Genomic DNA, 19,660 nt, shown 5'->3' on the forward strand with positions numbered 1-19,660 from the left:
ACAGTACAGGCCCTTCGGCCCTCGATGTTGTGCCGAGCTTTGTCCAAAACCAAGATCAAGCTATCCCACTCCCTATCATTCTGGTGTGCTCCATGTGCCTATCCAATAACCGCTTGAAAGTTCCTAAAGTGTCCGACTCCACTGTCACAGCAGGCAGTCCATTCCACACCCCAACCACTCTCTGAGTAAAGAACCTACCTCGGACATCCCTCCTATATCTCCCACCATGAACCTTATAGTTATGCCCCCTCATAACAGCTACATCCACCCGAGGAAATAATCTCTGAATATCCACTCTATCTATCCCCCTCGTCATCTTATAAACCTCTATTAAATCGCCTCTCATCCTCCTCCGCTCTAAAGAGAAAAGCCCGAGCTCCCTCAATCTTTCCTCATAAGACCTACCCTCCAAACCAGGCAGCATCCTGGTAAATCTTCTTTGCACTCTTTCCAATGCTTTCACATCCTTCTTATAGTGAGGTGACCAGAACTGCACACAATATTCCAAATATGGTCTCACCAAGGTCCTGTACAGTTGCAGCATAACCCCACGGCTCTTAAACTCAAACCCCCTGTTAATAAACGCTAACACACTATAGGCCTTCTTCACGGCTCTATCCACTTGAGTGGCAACCTTCAGAGATCTGTGGATATGAACCCCAAGACCACTCTGTTCCTCCACATTCCTCAGAACCCTGCCGTTGACCCTGTAATCCGCAACCTTGCCCTGCCGTATGCCCCTATCCCTCTCCATTGCAATAATGAAAGACACCGAATTGTGGTCACTATCTCCAAAGTGCTCTCCCACAAACAAATCTAACACTTGGCCCGGTTCATTACCTAGTACCAAGTCCAATGTGACCCCACCTCTTGTCGGCCTATCCACATATTGTGTCAGGAAACCCTCCTGCACACACTGTACAAAAACTGCCCCATCCGAACTATTCGACCTATAAAGGTTCCAATCAATATTTGGAAAGTTAAAGTCACCCATGACAACTACCCTGTGACCACCACACCTATCCATAATCTGCTTTGCAATTTCTTCCTCCACATCTCTATTACTATTTGGGGGCCTATAGTAAACTCCTAACTACGTGACCGCTCATTTCCTATTTCTAACTTCAGCCCATATTACCTCAGTCGGCAGATCCCCCTCGAACTGGCTTTCTGCAGTCGTTAAACTAGCCTTGATTAACAATGCTACCCCTCCACCTCTTTTACCACCTTCCCTACTCTTACTGAAACATCTATTCCTCGGAACTTCCAACAACCAGTCCTGTCCCTGTTCTAACCATGTCTCCACGCTGGCCACAACATCGTAGTGCCAAGTGCCAATCCACGCTCCAAGTTCACCTACCTTATTCCGGATGCTCCTTGCATTGAAGTAGGCACACTTCAACCCACCTTCCTGTCTGCCGGTACACTCCTGCGACCTTGATACCCTCCTCAGTACCTCACTACATTCAACACTGGCTCCTGGACTACAGCTCGTTTTCCCATCCCCCTGACAAATTAGTTTAAACCCCCCCCGAAGGGCCGTAGCAAATTTCCCTCCCAGGATATTGGTGCCCCTCTGGTTCAGATGCAAACCGTCCTGTTTGTACAGGTCCCACCTTCCCCAGAATGTGCTCCAATTATCCATGTAACTGAAACCCTCCCTCCTACACCATCCCTGCAGCCACATGTTTATCTGCACTCTCTCCCTGTTCCTCAACTCGCTAGCACGTGGCACCGGCAACAAACCAGAGATGACAACATGGATTGGCTTGGCTCTCAGCTTCCACCCTAGCTCCCTAAATTCCTGACAATGAAGCATTTATCAGACTGCATGATCCATGAGAAATTTTTATGGGCCTAAATATACCTAACTTGAAGAATTAAACACAATGAGACGAGGACTCAACTGAGAATTCCATTCTTATCTCATATTATAAATAAGTAACAGATAGAATAATAAATAATAATGATAATTTGCATTTAACTTTTAGCTGCTCAGTCAAGTGTCTCAGAGAATCAATAAGATGTTTCTGGAAATAAACCACATTCTGGGGGTATACACAGTCAGGCAGTAAAGCCCACTCTCTCTTTGTGTGTTTTAATAACAGGGCTAGTTAAACACCCTTATACAAGGTGTTGCCTCAGGAGGTGGTTGTGGGGTCAGAGGGGAAAGTGGCAAGGAATGCTGCTGCTCAGGTATTCTGCCAACTCACTTACCTAAATTGTAATGGTAAGCTTTCTTGTCTGTTGAACGAGCTTCTTGCAATGTATAAAAACTTTAAAAAGGGGTTCATTGCAACCCAAAAGCTGGTATATCTCTACTTTTGATTTCCACAACATAACTTTGTTTATAAGTGTTAATCAGAGATTTAAAGCTATTTCCCTGATTCCCAGTAAAGTTGGGGTTAAAACTAGTGGGTATATTTTGTGCATGGCGAACTAGAATAGGTGCTTCAGTGTAAGGGGGTCTTACAACTATTATTTACTCTGTCAGTGGAGATTTAATATTGTAATCACTGAGATTTCGAGGAACTCTTTTCAAACTTGGATTGTTATTTAAATTAAAAGTGTTTTTAAAAACAAGAAAAATAAAGAACCCACAGCTTTTTTTTTAAATTGCTCTCGCACCTACATATGCATTGTATTTACAGCAGCGGATTCTCTTCGCGGATGTACGTTTCAGTTACCTGATTCTAATTTTCCACAATGGAGTTTCTGAAACAGCACGTGAAGGAGCAGACAAATGGGGATGAATAAATGTGCTGTTGAATGTACAACAATGCTGTACGGGTCTTTTTCCTGATATACATTATACTTAATGCAGTCTTTTCTAAAGCTAGCTCTGTGAATCGAGTCTACTGAAAGAAAGTTACATAGGCTTTTTGTGTACAAAGAATAGAAATCTTCCCCGTTTGAAGTCCTGTTGGGATTCTGTCTTTTCAGTGAATGGGTTTGGTTGTGAATGTATGATGCCGGATGCCATGCCAGATTAAAGCAGCGACTATGACTGCAGTGTGGGCGGTAGCGCAGCTACATGTTGAGCTGCTTGTGAAATTTGCGTGTTTCCGATGTTATGGATTATCAGTTTTTTTTTAAAAATAACCACAAATGTATTTTGTTCTGAGCAACAACTTGTTGAAAGGACTGTCACCAAACCTGCTGAGTATTTCCAGCATTTTCTGTTTTAACTTCAGAAATTCAGCATCCGCGGTATTTTGCTTTTGAAAAGGTCACTGTTTTTCTCTCCACTGATGCTGCCAGGCCCGCTGAGTATTTACAACATTTTCTGGTTTAATTTAAAGGGTCTCTCTTTTTACCTTGTAAAGTTAAAGGAACCATTTCCCACCACTACCGATTCTACCAATTCTACCAGCAAATGAAACGGTTTTTGTCTGCAGACTAAAACCATTGTTACAATATTACAGCCCTGTTACATCATTTTTCTATGTTATCAAATCTTAGGCTTCTGTCACTGAAAATTAAGTGTTTTAAAAGTAAACCAGGTCTTGTCAGAATGGAAGCTAAACCTCAAATAACTCTCCTCTATTGTGCTTTGTAAATTAATTATAAAACGTAACCAATTATGGGGCTCAATAAATCCACCTGTTTGAAGAGTCAGGATTGAAACAACCAAGGGATCATAACTGTTTCAAATGGAAATGAGCAGCTCCACATTACTGTGATTTCCAAAGGGGGAAACCTCCCCCGCCATTCACTCAGTTTGGGATATCAACAAATGCATAATTCGCGCACAAAACGGCGATTTTAAACGATGGACAGTAAAATACATCTCCCAATGAATCAGTCCTGTCTGCGTTTCCAATCCTACATCACCATACTTAATAGGGCGGTTAAAGAAAGCTAGTTTATAATTTGCAAGTCGCCTGTCAATAAATCTTTGCGTTAACTGCGTTAAGAAGTGTGAGGCGTTGCGGGAATAGGGCCTTGGTAGGATGTGGTCGATACAGACTCGATGGGCCGAATGGCCTCCTTCTGTACTGTAAGAATTCTATGATTCTATGATAAGCTATTGGGCAGGAATAAATACATTTTGAATCCAAGCCATTAAAGAAATGCCTGGAAGAAATGTGACCATCATGGCAGCGCACACTCTGATCTTCAGCATCGCAACCTGGCGCCCGGAATTCATACCTGAAGCTAGAGGTAGACCTGTGGTTTATCCTACATTTACAAATCAATTCATACATTTCGGAAGAGCATTTGATGTCAGTTTTCTAGGGAGCCTGCAGTTTTTGACGTTTAGTCCTGGGTAGTGGGCAACTTCCTGCATTCCTCCACATTAATTTACTAACCGGGCTAGAGAGCACTGAAGTTCTCACACGGTCCTCTCCCTGATAAGGTAAGGCACTTTAGTCAGCACTTGTGCTGATAACCCATAAAGAAATGAACCGAATGGCTTTGTCATTAACCATAGATATTCCGTACGCATTGTAATAATGATTCAGAAAAATATGACGGTCTCTGCTGTTAGTGACAAAATTGGTGAGGAAGAGTCTAAAAGGATGAGTTGCCTGTGGCCTCCCATCCTCCCAGCGCTGTTAGAAATTCTGCGAGAGACGCCTGCAGACAGGCAGTGCTGCAGTGATATGATTCTGACAGACTAGGCGGGGGAGGGGGAGGGGGTTACTAAATTTGATCTGTCTTCACTTAGTCCTTGCTGTGACACTCACTCGCTGCTAGATGGCTCTGTGCCCGCGATGACCTCCAGATACAGACAAGTGCCAAAACAATTCCCCCAAACCTCCACAAAGGTCAAACTAAGATAACCAGCGCTTATTGCTTGCAGGCCCGCCCCAAATACTTTCTTATCTTTGAAAGGTCCTGTTTTAAATCTAAGGTTTAGAGGCCAAGTTCCTCGAAAATATTTATAGAATTCTGTAACAAAATGAGGCAAAAGGCAATAAACATCGCTATATGCTTTGCAGGGCGTGTAATTTAATGAATGGGTAAATGTTCTCAATCCTCTGTGTATGTATATATGGTGCAGACTTATTCTCTCAAAGTGCTCCAGCGTAATAACTTTGCCATTATCTTATCTCGAGGTGATGATAGCACCTAATGCATCCGGATGTAGTGTGCTGACTTTATTGATTAGCTTAGAGTGCGGTCCATTTGTCGGAGCGAAATTTACAGAATCCTTCAGAATCGTATTGCGTAAAATTCTGAAATACAGACTGCTACTACACGCCTTCCTGCAGAACTATAGTCAAGCATGGTTAAGATCTATTTCCATCGGCTGATGTCGAATAAGATGATGCCAATTGATAAAAGGTGGAAAAATAATATGCAATTGTGTGGCATTTTAACCGAAATGTGGTGAATTGTGTGCGAGTTACTCACGAGTCAAATTGTCAAGAAGAAATGAAATTATAAAATAAAATAGAACTAGATTCATGTATGGTTAGAAATGGCTATGAAAGTTATGCAATGAAAATGAGAAAAAGTATTACTAATATAATGATTCCTGGGCTGCAGAAATCTGGCAAACATGGTGCCAAGACATTCAACGAAAAACGTAATTGCCTTTGATATAATTTCAGATACGTATTTTGAATGTTAGTAAGAATTTCTGCAAAATCACTAACCCAAAAGAAAATAATTGGAAAGAATCCACAATTAACTGGGTTGAGTAGAGAAATGGCTTGATGGGCCAAATGGCCTTCACTGATTCCTTAACTTTCTAATTTTTCACGACATGATGTTCACTGTCAAATGTAATTCGAATTATCAGACCAACTACATGAAATCATACCAGTCATAAAAGAAAACATATCAAAAGAGTTCTAGAGACAAAAGGCATTCAATTGAATTGAGCTTCAATAATTCTGTTTACGATATTATTTCATGTCTTTTATTAACAGTTGATGACTCAAATCTATTTTATCAATGTCATGGCTGTCATCCTTTGCATATTAGCTGTAGGAAAATTGAAAGAGCCCCTTGTGTTTTATATAATTTATTTCGATATATCAAATTTACCAAATGTTCTTCAGTAATGCACTGGAAATGGGCTTTAAACACCTAACATCTAAAGTGTTTAAAGAATGGAGGAAGAATTTGGCCCATCTTTCTGTAGAATCTCATAGGGACTCAGGAACTTGGCAGCTCGGCTGCAAATTATTTCAATTAAAATAGCATGTCTTTAAGTTGGATTTCTTGCCTTTCATGCTTTTCCTAAACCAACCTTAACTTGACCCAGACTATTCCAAAAAGAAACGTTCATCTAAGTCAGAACTGTTTAATTACTTTGGTCCAGTGCCTTTGGACATCAGTAAGACTGAACTATTTCAATTAAAGATAAACAAACTTTGCAAACTTGACAGCTACCCAACCTAAAATTGCTTTTGAAGTTATATCCAAGGTGGCATGGTAGCACAATGGTTAGCACTGCTGCCTTATAGTTCCAGGGACCCAGGTTCGATACCCATCTTGGGTCACTATTTGTGCGGAGTCTGCACATACTCCCCGTGTCTGCGTGGGTTTCCTCCAGCTGCGCTGGTTTCCTCCCACAGTCTGAAAGAAGTACAAGTTAGGCATTGGCTAAGCTAAATTCTCCCTCAATGTACCCTAACAGGCACCAGAATGTAGCGACTTTTCACTGTAGCTTCACTGTAGCTTCAATGCAGCGTTAATGTAAGCCTACTTGTGACACTAATAAATAAGCTTAGACTTCCAGTGCAAACAAAATTAGACCAAGTCCTGCATCTCCTCTCCCCAAAGAGATAGCCAAAGTGGAAAAGACTGCACTGAGTATCACCAACATTGGGAAACCTGCATCCATTGCCAAACAATAAGTAAAGGCCAAATCTCCCCACGGGCCAAGCATCGACCATATCCTTTATCCCCCCTCAGAGGGTGCCCTACCATTGTTGCCATGAAAAATAGCGAAGTCTGAACTCACCCTAAAAATGAATGGGTTTATCACTCGCCCAGTCGAGAAATCTGCACCAAATGCCCTTCTCTAAAAGCGAAAAGCAATATAAATACAGAGGATGAAAGTGATGTGGCAGTGAACTAATGAACATGTTACACAAACATGGATTGTATTGCTTTGAGTTTGGAATTTGACAGGATCGGTACAGAGCTACAATTTTATCTGGCTGGAGAATTCAGAACAAGGGAGGATGATGTTAAACTTAGAACTTGCTCATTTAGCAGTGAAATTAGGAACTATCTTCTCACACAAATGGTAATGAAAGTCTGAAACTTGCTCCTCCAAAAGGCTGAAGATGATGTGCCAATTTAAATGTTCAGGAGCGAGATTGATATATATCTTAATCTGGTAAGGGTAGCAAGAGATATGGGAGAAAGATCGGTAAATGGCGTTATGATACAGATGGGTCATGATCGTATTTAATGACAAAGCGGGTTTGAGGGGCTGAATGCCCTACTGCTGTGCCTTTGTTGGCGATGGGTTTGGAAAGAAAGGTTAATTTGCTATAAAATGGAAGAAATGCAGGTAATTGAGTAAGACGCACAATGTAATGCCTAAATATATCTTCAAAGAACCCAATCGGTAAAACGATGAATTTCAACGCTTTTCAGATAATTAAATACCCTTTATTTTTATTATTTCCGACATCAGAACAAAATTGTCTGAAATATTAATGGCGCACCTTATGTTGCAGACGGTTAAATAGCTCACTCTGTATGAACTTTTTCCACGTGAATTGGAAAGTAACAAGACAAGGTGTCAGCTGACCACATCGCAGGTAATTTTTTTAAAAATGCAGTTGTACTCTATTCTGTGCTGAATGTAACACAAACGACACCTTTAACAGTAGATATGTGCTTTTACCTTTAGCAAAATAATAAATGCAAGAAGGATTAATTATATGAAAAGTATTCAAACCCATCACATTACCATTCGGGTACTTTGAAGGTATATCACGGGCTTACATGGTGCTTCTAACCAATTACCTGCATTTTCCCCCAACTTATTGCAAATGTGACCTTTCCATCCAATTTGATTGCAAGTTCCTGGTGTGTATATACTATCTCTGTGTCTAGGAGCTGGTCATTCGCTTCGCATGTGATGGCTGCTATTAATGTTAATACTCTCTGACGGTTGGAGCCTAAATAAGTGTTTCTGACATAATACAGAAGCTTTTGGAGGTGGATAAACGGGCAGACGGTTTAATGAGGCGAGTTCAGCCAGCCGAGGCCATACGTCTGACAGCCAGGCAACTTCACTCAAAGGATTGCACAGAAAGAAAAAAATACTCCAGTATGGAGAGATCTCCATGTCTTTTGTAGCCGCATCCAGCGTTGACAAAATTAGAGAGCTGAAATAAAGTATTATCAGAAAACGGCCCCCATTGTTATATCGCTGGATAATACTGTGGGTAACAGTTTATAAAATTAAAAGCTTACACCATACGCACTCACGACGGCTGTAAATACAGATTTTCGAAAAAAAGGATTACGTTTTAAATCCAAAAATGCCTGCCGGAGGTGCCAACAATAAGTTAGTAATGACTTGCAATTCAACCTGTTGTACTGAACTGCACTCAGGAATTACTCATTGAAATTGATGTATAAACTGTAGATCAACATTGATGTAGATTTCACAGTCCCTACAGGGTCCGGGAGATTCCTATAGTGACACATACCCATATCTCAAATCAGCCCGGTACAAAACCCACACTAAACACTCCCCAAAAACAGGATATCAGCAATATCTGGCGTACTAGAATCATATCATTTGTTAAATAGCACGATTAGAATTTTACACGCGTTTAGTCATATCAATGCTTGTTAATTTAAAAGCATTATGTATACACTCTACTTCACAGAACCCACACAAGCTATATACTTTAATCTCACCATAAGAAAAATGGTTAGCAAGGTAGAACTCAAATCAGTAATAACATTTCTTTTTTATTATTTATACGAGATGTCTTTCTTTCGTACATTCCACCCCCCCCTAAATTAACCAAGCCGGCAACAATCAGTGGCGATATAGCTTCATCGGCCACTGGCTATTAGATAAAGTTTTATATATATATATAAATGTGCAAGTTTGTGAACATACATAAAACATCACTTTAAAAACAGTAAATAATATCAATTGCGGGTTGACTTTATTTTACAAAAAACCCCAATGTTTTATTATTTAATGTTCTTAGTTTTGTTTTGCCGAAAGTGAAAAAAAAGACATAAGCGAAGGAGCTTTAATCTCAGGCACACAACACAATGTTTGAAACAGAGACTTGCAGGCTACTAATGAAAGCACGACTTGCAATGTTGTTTGAATTATTCATTTCCTTATCATACTTAATTTATTTTATCTACACTGTGGTATCCGCAGACGGTACTATAATGCCTTGTAAAACATGTCAACATATCTTATTCTAAGTTGTTTCCACAATGGGAAGAGCAAAAACCGGAACAATTGGAATTTATTCTGAAACCCGTTTCTGCAACAATTCACCACCTTTAAGCACGAAGAATGACTGTATTTCCACCCACATTCAGTCATTAAAATGTGCAACTAATTGCAGTTTAGTAAACCTCCTACTGATAGCCAGTTTGTCAAAACAAGTCAAAACAAAAGAGCAGTCATCCGTCCCTAAATATATGTGCAGGCATGTACAAAATATTTAGAGAAAGGCGGGCTTGTACAGATAACTAGTAAACAGACCCAATCAGACAAATAGACAGGTAGACAGATAAATGGACAGGTAGGCAGACAGAAATTCGGTCAATGGGTTTTGGGTAAACATTAAACAATTGCTTCTTGTTCATTTTAAGGCGAGGTCTCCCGGTTTCCTAGACCAACAGCGCCCTCTTTCTACCATTACGTTTCCACGGCACCGCCGCAGCTTGGGTAAGATTCAGCCATTGCACAAACTGACGAGAAGTCCATCGATCAGTTCAGTCCAAGTCACGTTGAATGGCCGCCAAATTCGATAAGCGCCTAAAACGAGTGCGGAATGAACCTAAGTCTGTTGCTTGTGATGTGGGCGGAGCACACACTTTGTGCTGTCTGCCCAGTGACATGAGTGTAGCAGCCAACTGGAGTTTTTTTTTATTTTCAAAAATATACTTGATTCATAAAAAAAACTCTCAAATAAAACATTGCAAAACGACAGGTCCGAAATTACAAACAATGCAAAAAAAGAATCATTTTTACAGTACAATACAGTGCTTATTTACAAAACATTACATTCATTACATTTCATTACTTAAAACTATGTACATACGTCAGAGTTTACTGTGTGCCGTTATTTTTCAGGTTGGCACACAGTTACGCAGGCCGAGGGTATTCTGCAGTTACCCAGCCCTCGGTCTGCCTCGGTTGAGACGCTTTACACGGTGGCCTTTCCCCATTGTGCCTTTGCGGCGGCTGCCCCAAGCTTGAGCGCGTCCCTCAGCACGTAGTCCTGGACCTTGGAATGTGCCAGTCTGCCACACTCGGTCGAGGACAATTCTTTCAGCTGGAAGATCAGCAAGTTTCGGGCGGACCAAAGTGCGTCCTTTACCGAGTTGATGGCCCTCCAGCAGCAGTTGATATTTGTCTCTGTGTGCGTCCCCGGAAACAGCCCGTAGAGCACAGAGTCCTGTGTCACCGAGCTGCTCGGGATGAACCGCGACAAGTACCACTGCACCTCACTCCAGACCTTCTTTGCAAAGGCACATTCCACAAGGAGGTGTGCGACCGTCTCATCAGCCCCGCAGCCACTTCGAGGGCAGCGTGCGGTGAGGTTGAGACCTCGGGCGTGCATAAAGGATCTGACGGGGAGTGACCTTCTCACCACCAGCCAAGCCAGGTCTTGGTGCTTGTTTGTGAGTTCTGGTGATGAGGCATTCTGCCAAATGACATTGACAGTCTGCTCAGGGAACCATCCGACAGGATCTGCCGTCTCCTTTTCTCTCAGGGCCTCAAGGACATTACGTGCTGACCACTGCTTGATAGCCATGTGGTCAAAGGTGTGTTTCCGGAAGAATTTCTCCACGAAGGACAGGTGCTGCGGTACAGTCCAACTACTTGGAGCGTTCTGCGACAATGTGGCCAGACCCATCCTCCACAACACTTGGGACAGGTAGAACCTCAAATAATAGTGGCACTTGTTGTTAGTGTACCGAGGATCTACACACAGCTTGATGCAGCCGCACACAAAGGTGGCCATCAGGACAAGGGCGGCGTTGGGAACGTTTTTCCCTCCATTCTCTGGAGATTTGTGCATCGCCTCCCTCCAGACACGATCCATCTTTGATCTCCAGATAAATTTGAAGATGGCCTGGGTCACTGCTGCTGCGCAGGATGTGGGGATCAGCCACGTACAACAACCCGGACAGTACCTCGCATCGGATCACAAGGTTTTTTCTAATACTTTTCCAATTCAATCAAATCAAATCCAATTCAGAGTCTCAACAAGTTGAGACATTTCAGATCCAGGCTGACAAGACAGGGCGAGCGACCAAATCACCCTGTCCTGGGCCTGATCTACATGAGCCAAGTTGATTGGAGGAGCAAAGCAACACCTCCTCCAAGACTTGAGCTCATTTGCATCTTAGCCAAAAGGCCGAGAAGCAGCTTTTAAAAATTGCTTCATATGAAACATATGAAGCTTCAATGTAACCCAATAACCTCAACCAAGTGCAGCATCCAATCCATGCTACACTTGATCTTAGCCAAAAGGCCGAGAAGCGATCATCCTTTTCTCTCAGGGCCTCAAGGACATTACGTGCTGACTACTGCTTGATAGCCATGTGGTCAAAGGTGTGTTTCCGGAAGAATTTCTCCACGAAGGACAGGTACTGCAGTACGGTCCAACTACTTGGAGTGTTCTGCAGCAATGTGGCCAGACCCATCCTCCGCAACACTTGGGACAGGTAGAACCTCAAAAAATAGTGGCACAAGGTTTTTTCCAGCAGCCAACTGGAGTTGATGGAGTGCTGTGCCCATGAGCAGGGGTTATAAAACTGTGGAGAGGCTAAGCTAGTCTGTACCACTTATAGTAAAGCTGCACCTCCTAAAGGGAAGTTTAATTCGGGCTGGAATCATTCTGCAACAGTTTCTGATCACTTCTCGGCCTTTTGGCTAAGATCAAGTGTAGTATGGACAGGCTGCACTTGGTTGAGGTCATTAGGTTACATTTAAGCTTCATTTGAAGCAATTTTTAAAAGCGGCATCTTGGCCTTTTGGCTAAGATGCAAATGAGATCCAGCCTTGGAGGAGGTGAGTCTGCACCTACTCCAATCAGCTTGGCTCATGTAGATCAGGCCCAAGACAGGAGTGGAGGCCCTGCCTTGTCGGCTTGGATCGGAAATGTCTCAACTTGTTGAGACTCTGAATTGGACTTGATTTGATTGAATTGGAAAAGTATAAAAATAGTTTCTGACCTGTGGGCTGCACTGGAGGCTTTGGTACAGTTGATGAAGAGGGAAAGAGATGTCACCTGGAGGGCAGAGGTCCCCTTCAGCAACGAAAGCAGATAGCCATAGTGATCAGTGTCAGGGGTTCTAGTCCCAAAGACTTAGATGCCGTGAGGCAAGATGATCAATTACCTCTTAGGAGCGGTCACGGCCCATGAATGTATCTTATTCCACCAACCGCACCACTGGATTCAAGTGTTACTTAATCACTCACCAAAAAAGATTACAAACCATATTGCTAATCTTCATATGACTCACCTCGCCCTCGCACAGTTAGCGCTGCTGCAAGTCTCACAGCAACATCTTATAGCTCGCATAGCTGTCAGCTATTCAGCCATGACAGTCACATCCCATTGTAACACACTCACTGGCGCACCTCCACAGAGTCTTACAGAAGGCAACAGCACCCAACTCTGAGGGAAAGGGAATGGCTGCATGTTCTTCCTCCGATAGTCTCTGTGGCCTCTATCATTGGAGTGGTCATAACTAAAGCCATGGCCAGGAGCGGAGCTGAATTCATGGAAGATGAGGGCATCCTCATACCTAATTCTCCTTCCCTCATCCCACAACTCTCATTTACAGACGGTGAAAAACATGCACTTCTTGCTTTTGCTGTCTATTCCCCCTACTGGAACATTACCTTGTGCCTTTCCCCGTTCACATAACCATAAAGTACAATGCAATACAGTGGAAGGCCAAGAGACAATGATGAAGAAGAAAGACCATCACTCCTCCCACACTCTCAGCCAGCAGTTCAGATCCTGTGCATATTTAGAGGATAGCACATGTGTTCTGTTCCATAGGACTTAGATGAGGATTTCAATTGAATGGCCGGGAGAAGACTAATGGACATGCAGTGTTTGGTGCCTTGGCAGGCCTGAAAGAAAGCCTGCATATAATATCACAGAGCATGGAGGAGTCCAGTACCAATTTTGTCACAAGACATAGCATACAGCTTGGATGTCATTCTTTCCAGTGTGGAAGTGGTGGCTAAATCCATCAGCATTCTTGCAGACGCAAGTATGATACAGCATCCACAGCCGATGCCTCAGCTTCTGTTGCAGCAGAAACAGAAACCGCCAAACATCTGGTGCTGCAGTGGAATCTCCGACTGAAGATTGACTTTACTACAATGCAAACTCAGACTGTCCTCATACATGCTCAGCTGGCTGCCATGAGGGCCCAGAATTCAGGGGCCAGAGCTGCTCAAGGGCATCCTACAAGGCAATTTCCAGTTGCCCAAATTAATTACTTACAGGCTTGAGTTTCAGGACTGCCTAGAGCTGATGCTGCCAGAAATCACATGGCAGTCATTTTAACAGTTTAATTGTCTTCAAATTTTTAAAGTATGATCTGAAAGTTCATAACATACTGGAGCACAACAAGCATGACAGTATGCAATTCTGGGCATTGCCTTTAGAAAGGATGTGAAGGCTTTAATGAGGATGCAGAAAAGATTTATGAGAATGATTCCAGGGACATCATTTGTGACTTTGATAAGAGCCATTTCCATACTGTGGCAGGGGCAGAAATCTGACTAAAGGGAACAGTGGACATCGATGACAGCATGGTTGAGGACTTTATGGAGGACCAAGTTGGGGCGGTAGTTTGAATGGACAATTGACCCAAGGATTGAGAGGTGTGATGACAGCAGACTTGAAGTGGCAGGGAGTAGGGGAGAGAAAACCATTAACAATTTCAACTGACATAGCAGACAGGAAGAAAGATAGGTAGTTGGCAGTTTAGTGGAAATGAGAGTGGTCAAAACCCAAAAAGGTCTGAAAATTAGTGGCCGAAGATGCAAAGGTCTGAGAAAAAGGCAGGTGGTGGAGAAGGAAGAGGAAGAGGGGAAACATAAAGAAGAAGTTGTAGCGGATTTAATGATTAGGGGGACAGATAGCAACTGTTTAAGTCGAATTGAGAGTAACACATGGTATACCTCTTACCTGATGCCAGAATGAGAAACATCCTGAATCAACTTAAAAGGAAATTGGAGATGGAAGGGAAGGGTTCATTTGTTGAGATCCATGTTGGGACCAACAACATTGGGAAGAGTAGGCAAGAGATGTTTGGAGAAAACCAGGAACTCAGAGCTAAATGAAATAAGTCTTCAAGGATCTCTGGATTATGACACAGGCCATGTTGAAATTAAGGATTTAATTCTAGTGACTAGTAACTGATAATGGCCCTTCCTGGCACAAATTATTTCCTATACTAGTGTTTTCAATTATGCTGGAAGAGATGAGTATTAAAAGTTTAAACATCACTTGGAGCAAGTACTGAAGGGTGGCCTGTATGTAGTCTGGGTGGGGGACTTCAATGTCCATCACCAAAAGTGGCTCGGTAGTACCACCACAAACCATAGAAGCATGGAACCCCTACAATGCAAAAGGAGGCCATTTGGCCTATCAGGTCTGCACCAATTGTCCGAAAGAACATCTTTCCCAGGCCCACCACCCCGCGCTATCCCTCTAACTCCACACATTTACCATGGCTAATCCACTAAACATCTTTGAACCCTAAGGGGAAATTTAATGTGGCCAATCTAATAACCTGCACACCTTTTGACTGTGGGAGGGAATGGAGCACTTGAAGGAGATCTACACAGATAGGAGGAGACTGTTCAAACTCCACACAGTCACCCAAGGCTGAAATCTAACCCAGATCCGTGGCACAGTGAGGCAGCCACTGTGCCACCAATCTGGCCAATTGAAGGATTTAACTGCTAGACTGGGACTGTGGCAGGTGGTGAGGAAACCAACAAGAGGGAAAAAACATACTTGACCTCATCCTCATCAACCTGCCTGCTGCAGATGCATCTGCATACTGTCCACAACAGTATCAATAGGAGTGACTGTCCTTGTGGTGATGAAGTCTGTCTTCACATTGAGAATACCCTCCATCATGTTGTGTGGCACTATCACCATGCTAAATGGGATAGACTTTGAACCGATCTAGCAACTCAAGACTGGGCAATGAACAGCAGCAGAATCATACTCAACCACAATCTGTAACCACATGGCTTGGCATATCTCCCCACTTTACCATTAGCACCAAACCAGGCTCAATGAAGAGTGCAGGAGGGCATGCCAGGAGCAGCACCTGACATGCCTGAAAATGAGGTGTCAATCTGGTGAAGCTACAAAGCTGGACTACTTGCATGCCAAACAGTATAATCGCAAGTATTAGACAGAGCGAAGCAATTCTACAATCAACAGATCAAAACTAATCTCTGCAGTCCTGCCATTGCCAACCATGAGTGGTGGTGGACAGTTAAACAACTCACTGGAGGAGGAGACATCACAAATATCCCCATCCTTAATAATGGAGGACCCTAGAATATCTGTGAAAAGATAAGTCTGAAGCATTCACAACAACCTTCAGCCAGAAGCGCCAAGTGGATAATCCAATAGTGATGTCAGTCTTCAGCCAATTTGATTCATTACATGCGACATCAAGAAATGGATGAAGACACTGGATACTGCAAAGGCTATTGGCCGTGACAATATTCTAGCAATAATCCTGAAGACTTGTGCTCCAGACCTTACCGCAACCCTAGCCAAATTGTTCCAGTACAGCTACGACACTGACATAAACGTGGCAATGTGAAAATTGTCCAGGTGCATCTTGTACACAGAAAACAGGACAAATCCAACCCAGCCAATTATCATCCCATCAGTCTACTCTTGATCATCAATAAAGTGATGGAAGGGGACATCAACTGTGCTATCAAACAGCACTTACTCAGCAATAACCTGCTTAGTGACACCCAGTTTGGGTTCCGCCAAGGTTACTCAGCTCCTGACCTCATTACACCCTTTGTTCAAACATGGATAAAAGAGCTGAATGCCAGAGGTGAGGTGTGTGTGACTTGACATCAAGGCAGCATTTGACCGAACATGGCGTCAAGGAGCTCTAGCAAAGCTGGAGTCAATAGGAACCAGGGAGGAAAACCCTCAGACAGAAAAACCTGGCACAAAGTGGGTGGTCTGTGGTGGTTGAAGGTTAATCATCTCAGTTGCACAACATCACTGCTGCAGTTCTTCAGCGTAGTGTCCTAGGCCCAACCATCTTCAGTTGTTTGATCAATAACCTTCCTTCCATCATAAGGTCAGAAGTGGGGATGTTCACAAATGACTGCACAATGTTCGGCACCATTCACAAATCCTCAGGTACTGAAGTAGTTCATGCCTAAATACAGCAAGACTTGGACAATATCCAGGCTTAGGCTGATAAGTGGCAAGTAATATTTGCGCATTGACCATCTCCAATTAGAAAGGATCCATCTATCTATCGCCTCTTGACATTTAATGGCATTACTATTGCTGAATCTTCCACTATCAATATCCTGAGGGCTACCATTGACCATAAACTGAACTGGACTAGCCATATAAATACTGTGACTACCAGGGCAGGGTAAAGGCTAGGAATCCTGCGGCGAGCAACCCACCTGCTGACCCCCAAAGCTTGTCCACCACCTACAGGGCAACAGTCAGGACTCTGATGGAATTCTCTCCACTTGCCTGGATGATTGCAACTCCAACAATACTCAAGAAGCTTGATACCATCCAGGACAAAGCAACCCGCTTGATTGCTACTCCTTCCACAAACATTCAATCCTCCCATCACCGACAAACAGTGACAGCCGTGTGTACAGATGCACTGCAGGAACTCACCAAGGCTCCTTAGCCATCACCTTCCAAACCCATGACCACCACCATCTCGAAGGACAAGAACTGCAGATATCTGAGAACACCACTATCTGGAAGTTCCCCTCCAAGTCACTCACCATCCTGACTTGGAAATATATCCTCCGCCGTTCCTTCACTGTCACTGAGCCAAAAGTCCTGGAATTCCCTCCGTAACAGCACTGTGAGAGTACCTACATCTCAGGGACCGCAGTGGTTCAAGAAGGCAGCTCATCACTACCTTCTGAAGGGCAACTAGGGATAAGCAATAAATGTTGGTCTAACCAGTGACGCCCACATCCTGTAAAATGAATAAAATAAAATCAGAGTGGATGCCATTGCCTGCTTGAGATCCAAAAACTAGCTAAAGAGGGAGTTACCTATAACACCAAAGAGTGTTTCTTATTTCAGTCAGCAGTCCTGACATGCTTCGTGGATGCAAAGAATGAGAAATATTCCTCTTTAAGAAAATGCATTAATGGCGAGGAAGACAACAGTAGATTGTAACTACTTCCTCTTGGGCTGGTGCTGCCTTCTCATGCCAGAAGATAGAGAATTGTACTTTGACAGCAGCACTGCAGAAATTGTCATTTTCATTTACTTGTTTATTTGTTCTGCTTGTGGCACCACTTAATAATCTCATCTTATCTTTCTGTGCTCTTCCCGGCACAAACCACTTCTAAAGAAAAATGATGAGATATTTTCAATAAGAACACAGAATAACAGCAATAGGATTCACCACAGGGTGGCTATACTTGGCTTTCCATCTGCCAGGTGTCAGCAAATCTAGATTGATAACTCCTCCCATGGGCAAACAGATAACTCTTCCAAAACCCAGTTAATAAACCCTTTACACACAGCAAAAAAAATAAATAAATGTGATAACCCCTTCAGGTGCTGCCAACATCTGCACTAATGTCCCTTTCACTCACAACTGAAATCTAGTTTTCACAATTCCTACCCTTGCTGTAACGTTCAAACAAGATGAGCATTGTATAGATAAAAAGACAAACTGGGAGTGCTAATGTTCTGACATGAAGACAGAAGATGCAGGAATTGCACAGATGGTCAGTCAAGAAAGGTTAAGTCTTCAGTTGTGGTCCTTCATCAGAATCAGTGCTGATCAAGATTCCAATTTTAAACTTTCCTTTTCTCGGAGTTGTTTGCATTTGTGGTAGTGTTTGAAATTAGCATTTTCCAGCGGGGTGGTCAGACACGCCTCACAATCAACTACCATAACCGAATTGAAGACAAATTTCTCCACAATGAACATTTACACGAACCCATTTTCAATGGACTCCTCAATAGCTGAGTTGTTTAAGGTAGTCATTAGTTAAGTCAATACAGACCAGAAAGGAAATGGTTTGATTCATAGTTGTGCTGTCAGTGATCTCTGGTGGCGAAGGAGCAGAGGGCATTACAATTGCCTGGAGCACTGCTGGGTTAGGGAAAGAAATGTCAGCCAGAATTTCATTGTGAACTTCATGGGCACTCACTCCTCCCATCATCACTAGCATACACATCACATGATTTTGGACTGTGCCCCGACAGTACCATATTTATTAATCCAAGCCTCATTTTGTTTATTACTGTTTTTGCATAACCTGGAATAAGGTACATTTGTAGAATCATAGAATTTTTACAGTGCAGAAGAACATTCAGCTGGCTGTATCTAAGCCAGATCTGTATCCCACGTCCCTTCCTTTTCTGCATATCCTTGAAAAATGTTTTCTCTTTGGGTGATTGTAGTGTGCAGAGAGGAGAGTGAGCATCGAAACTATGAAGTAGCAAGGTACATATGCCATATAAAAACGCGTTTAATTGGAAAGACTGACCTAGAAATGGAAAACTGGGGGCTGTTTTCAGTGTGGAGGAGAGCACTCCCAAGAAACTTGCTGGTGCAGAAATTATATATGTTACCAACGTAATAGGAAAGGTCATTTACAAGCCTGGTGCAAAGTGAAGCAGTCAGGACGAAATATACAAAAACAATTATTTTAACTCCGTTAAAAAAACTGGATGAGGGCCCTGACAAGGGACCTGAATCATATACCTTAAACCAGGTCCAACACAATAAGGTGCCTCCTATAGAGATAGCCTTGATGATAAATGGCAGATCTCTTAAAATGGAGCCACAGTCACAGTCATAGGGAAGCAGGCATTTTGTTACCAAAAAGGTCTTCAATCATTGAGATTGAGTGTGATTCAGGAGCCATTTGTCCACTCATACAGGGGAAACATTCAAGATAGTAGGGCCAGCAGTAGTTACTGTACCCTACAGAAACCAAACAGTTCAGCTACCTGTTCCAGTAATTGAGGGTCACAGACCATGCCTAATGAGTCGAGATTGGCTGAAGCAGATAAAATTCGATTGGTTGGGAATATTAAACCTATGTGACAGAGGTTTTCAAGAGTTACTGTGCAAATTCTCTGAGGTTTGTCAAAAGGAACTGGGATAAATAAAAGGGGCTTAAGCCAAAATTTATCTGAATCCCAAGGAAACTCCAAAAGTTTTTTGGGCCCACCTAGTGTCTTATATCAGAAGATTGAAGCAAAGCTTGGGAGGTTGG

At 42.8% G+C, this 19,660-nt stretch overlaps 2 pseudogenes; one reads left to right on the forward strand and one right to left on the reverse strand.

Moving 5' to 3' along the window:
* Nucleotides 1-11,475: 11,475 nt before the first annotated feature.
* LOC144481729 (U2 spliceosomal RNA) lies at nt 11,476-11,678 on the reverse strand (annotated as a pseudogene).
* A 369-nt stretch (nt 11,679-12,047) lies between these two features.
* LOC144482236 (U2 spliceosomal RNA) lies at nt 12,048-12,222 on the forward strand (annotated as a pseudogene).
* The last annotated feature ends 7,438 nt before the right edge of the window (nt 12,223-19,660 follow it).

This window comes from Mustelus asterias, chromosome 2, assembly GCF_964213995.1.
Source record: "Mustelus asterias chromosome 2, sMusAst1.hap1.1, whole genome shotgun sequence".
In the NCBI taxonomy this organism is placed as follows: Eukaryota; Metazoa; Chordata; class Chondrichthyes; order Carcharhiniformes; family Triakidae; genus Mustelus; species Mustelus asterias.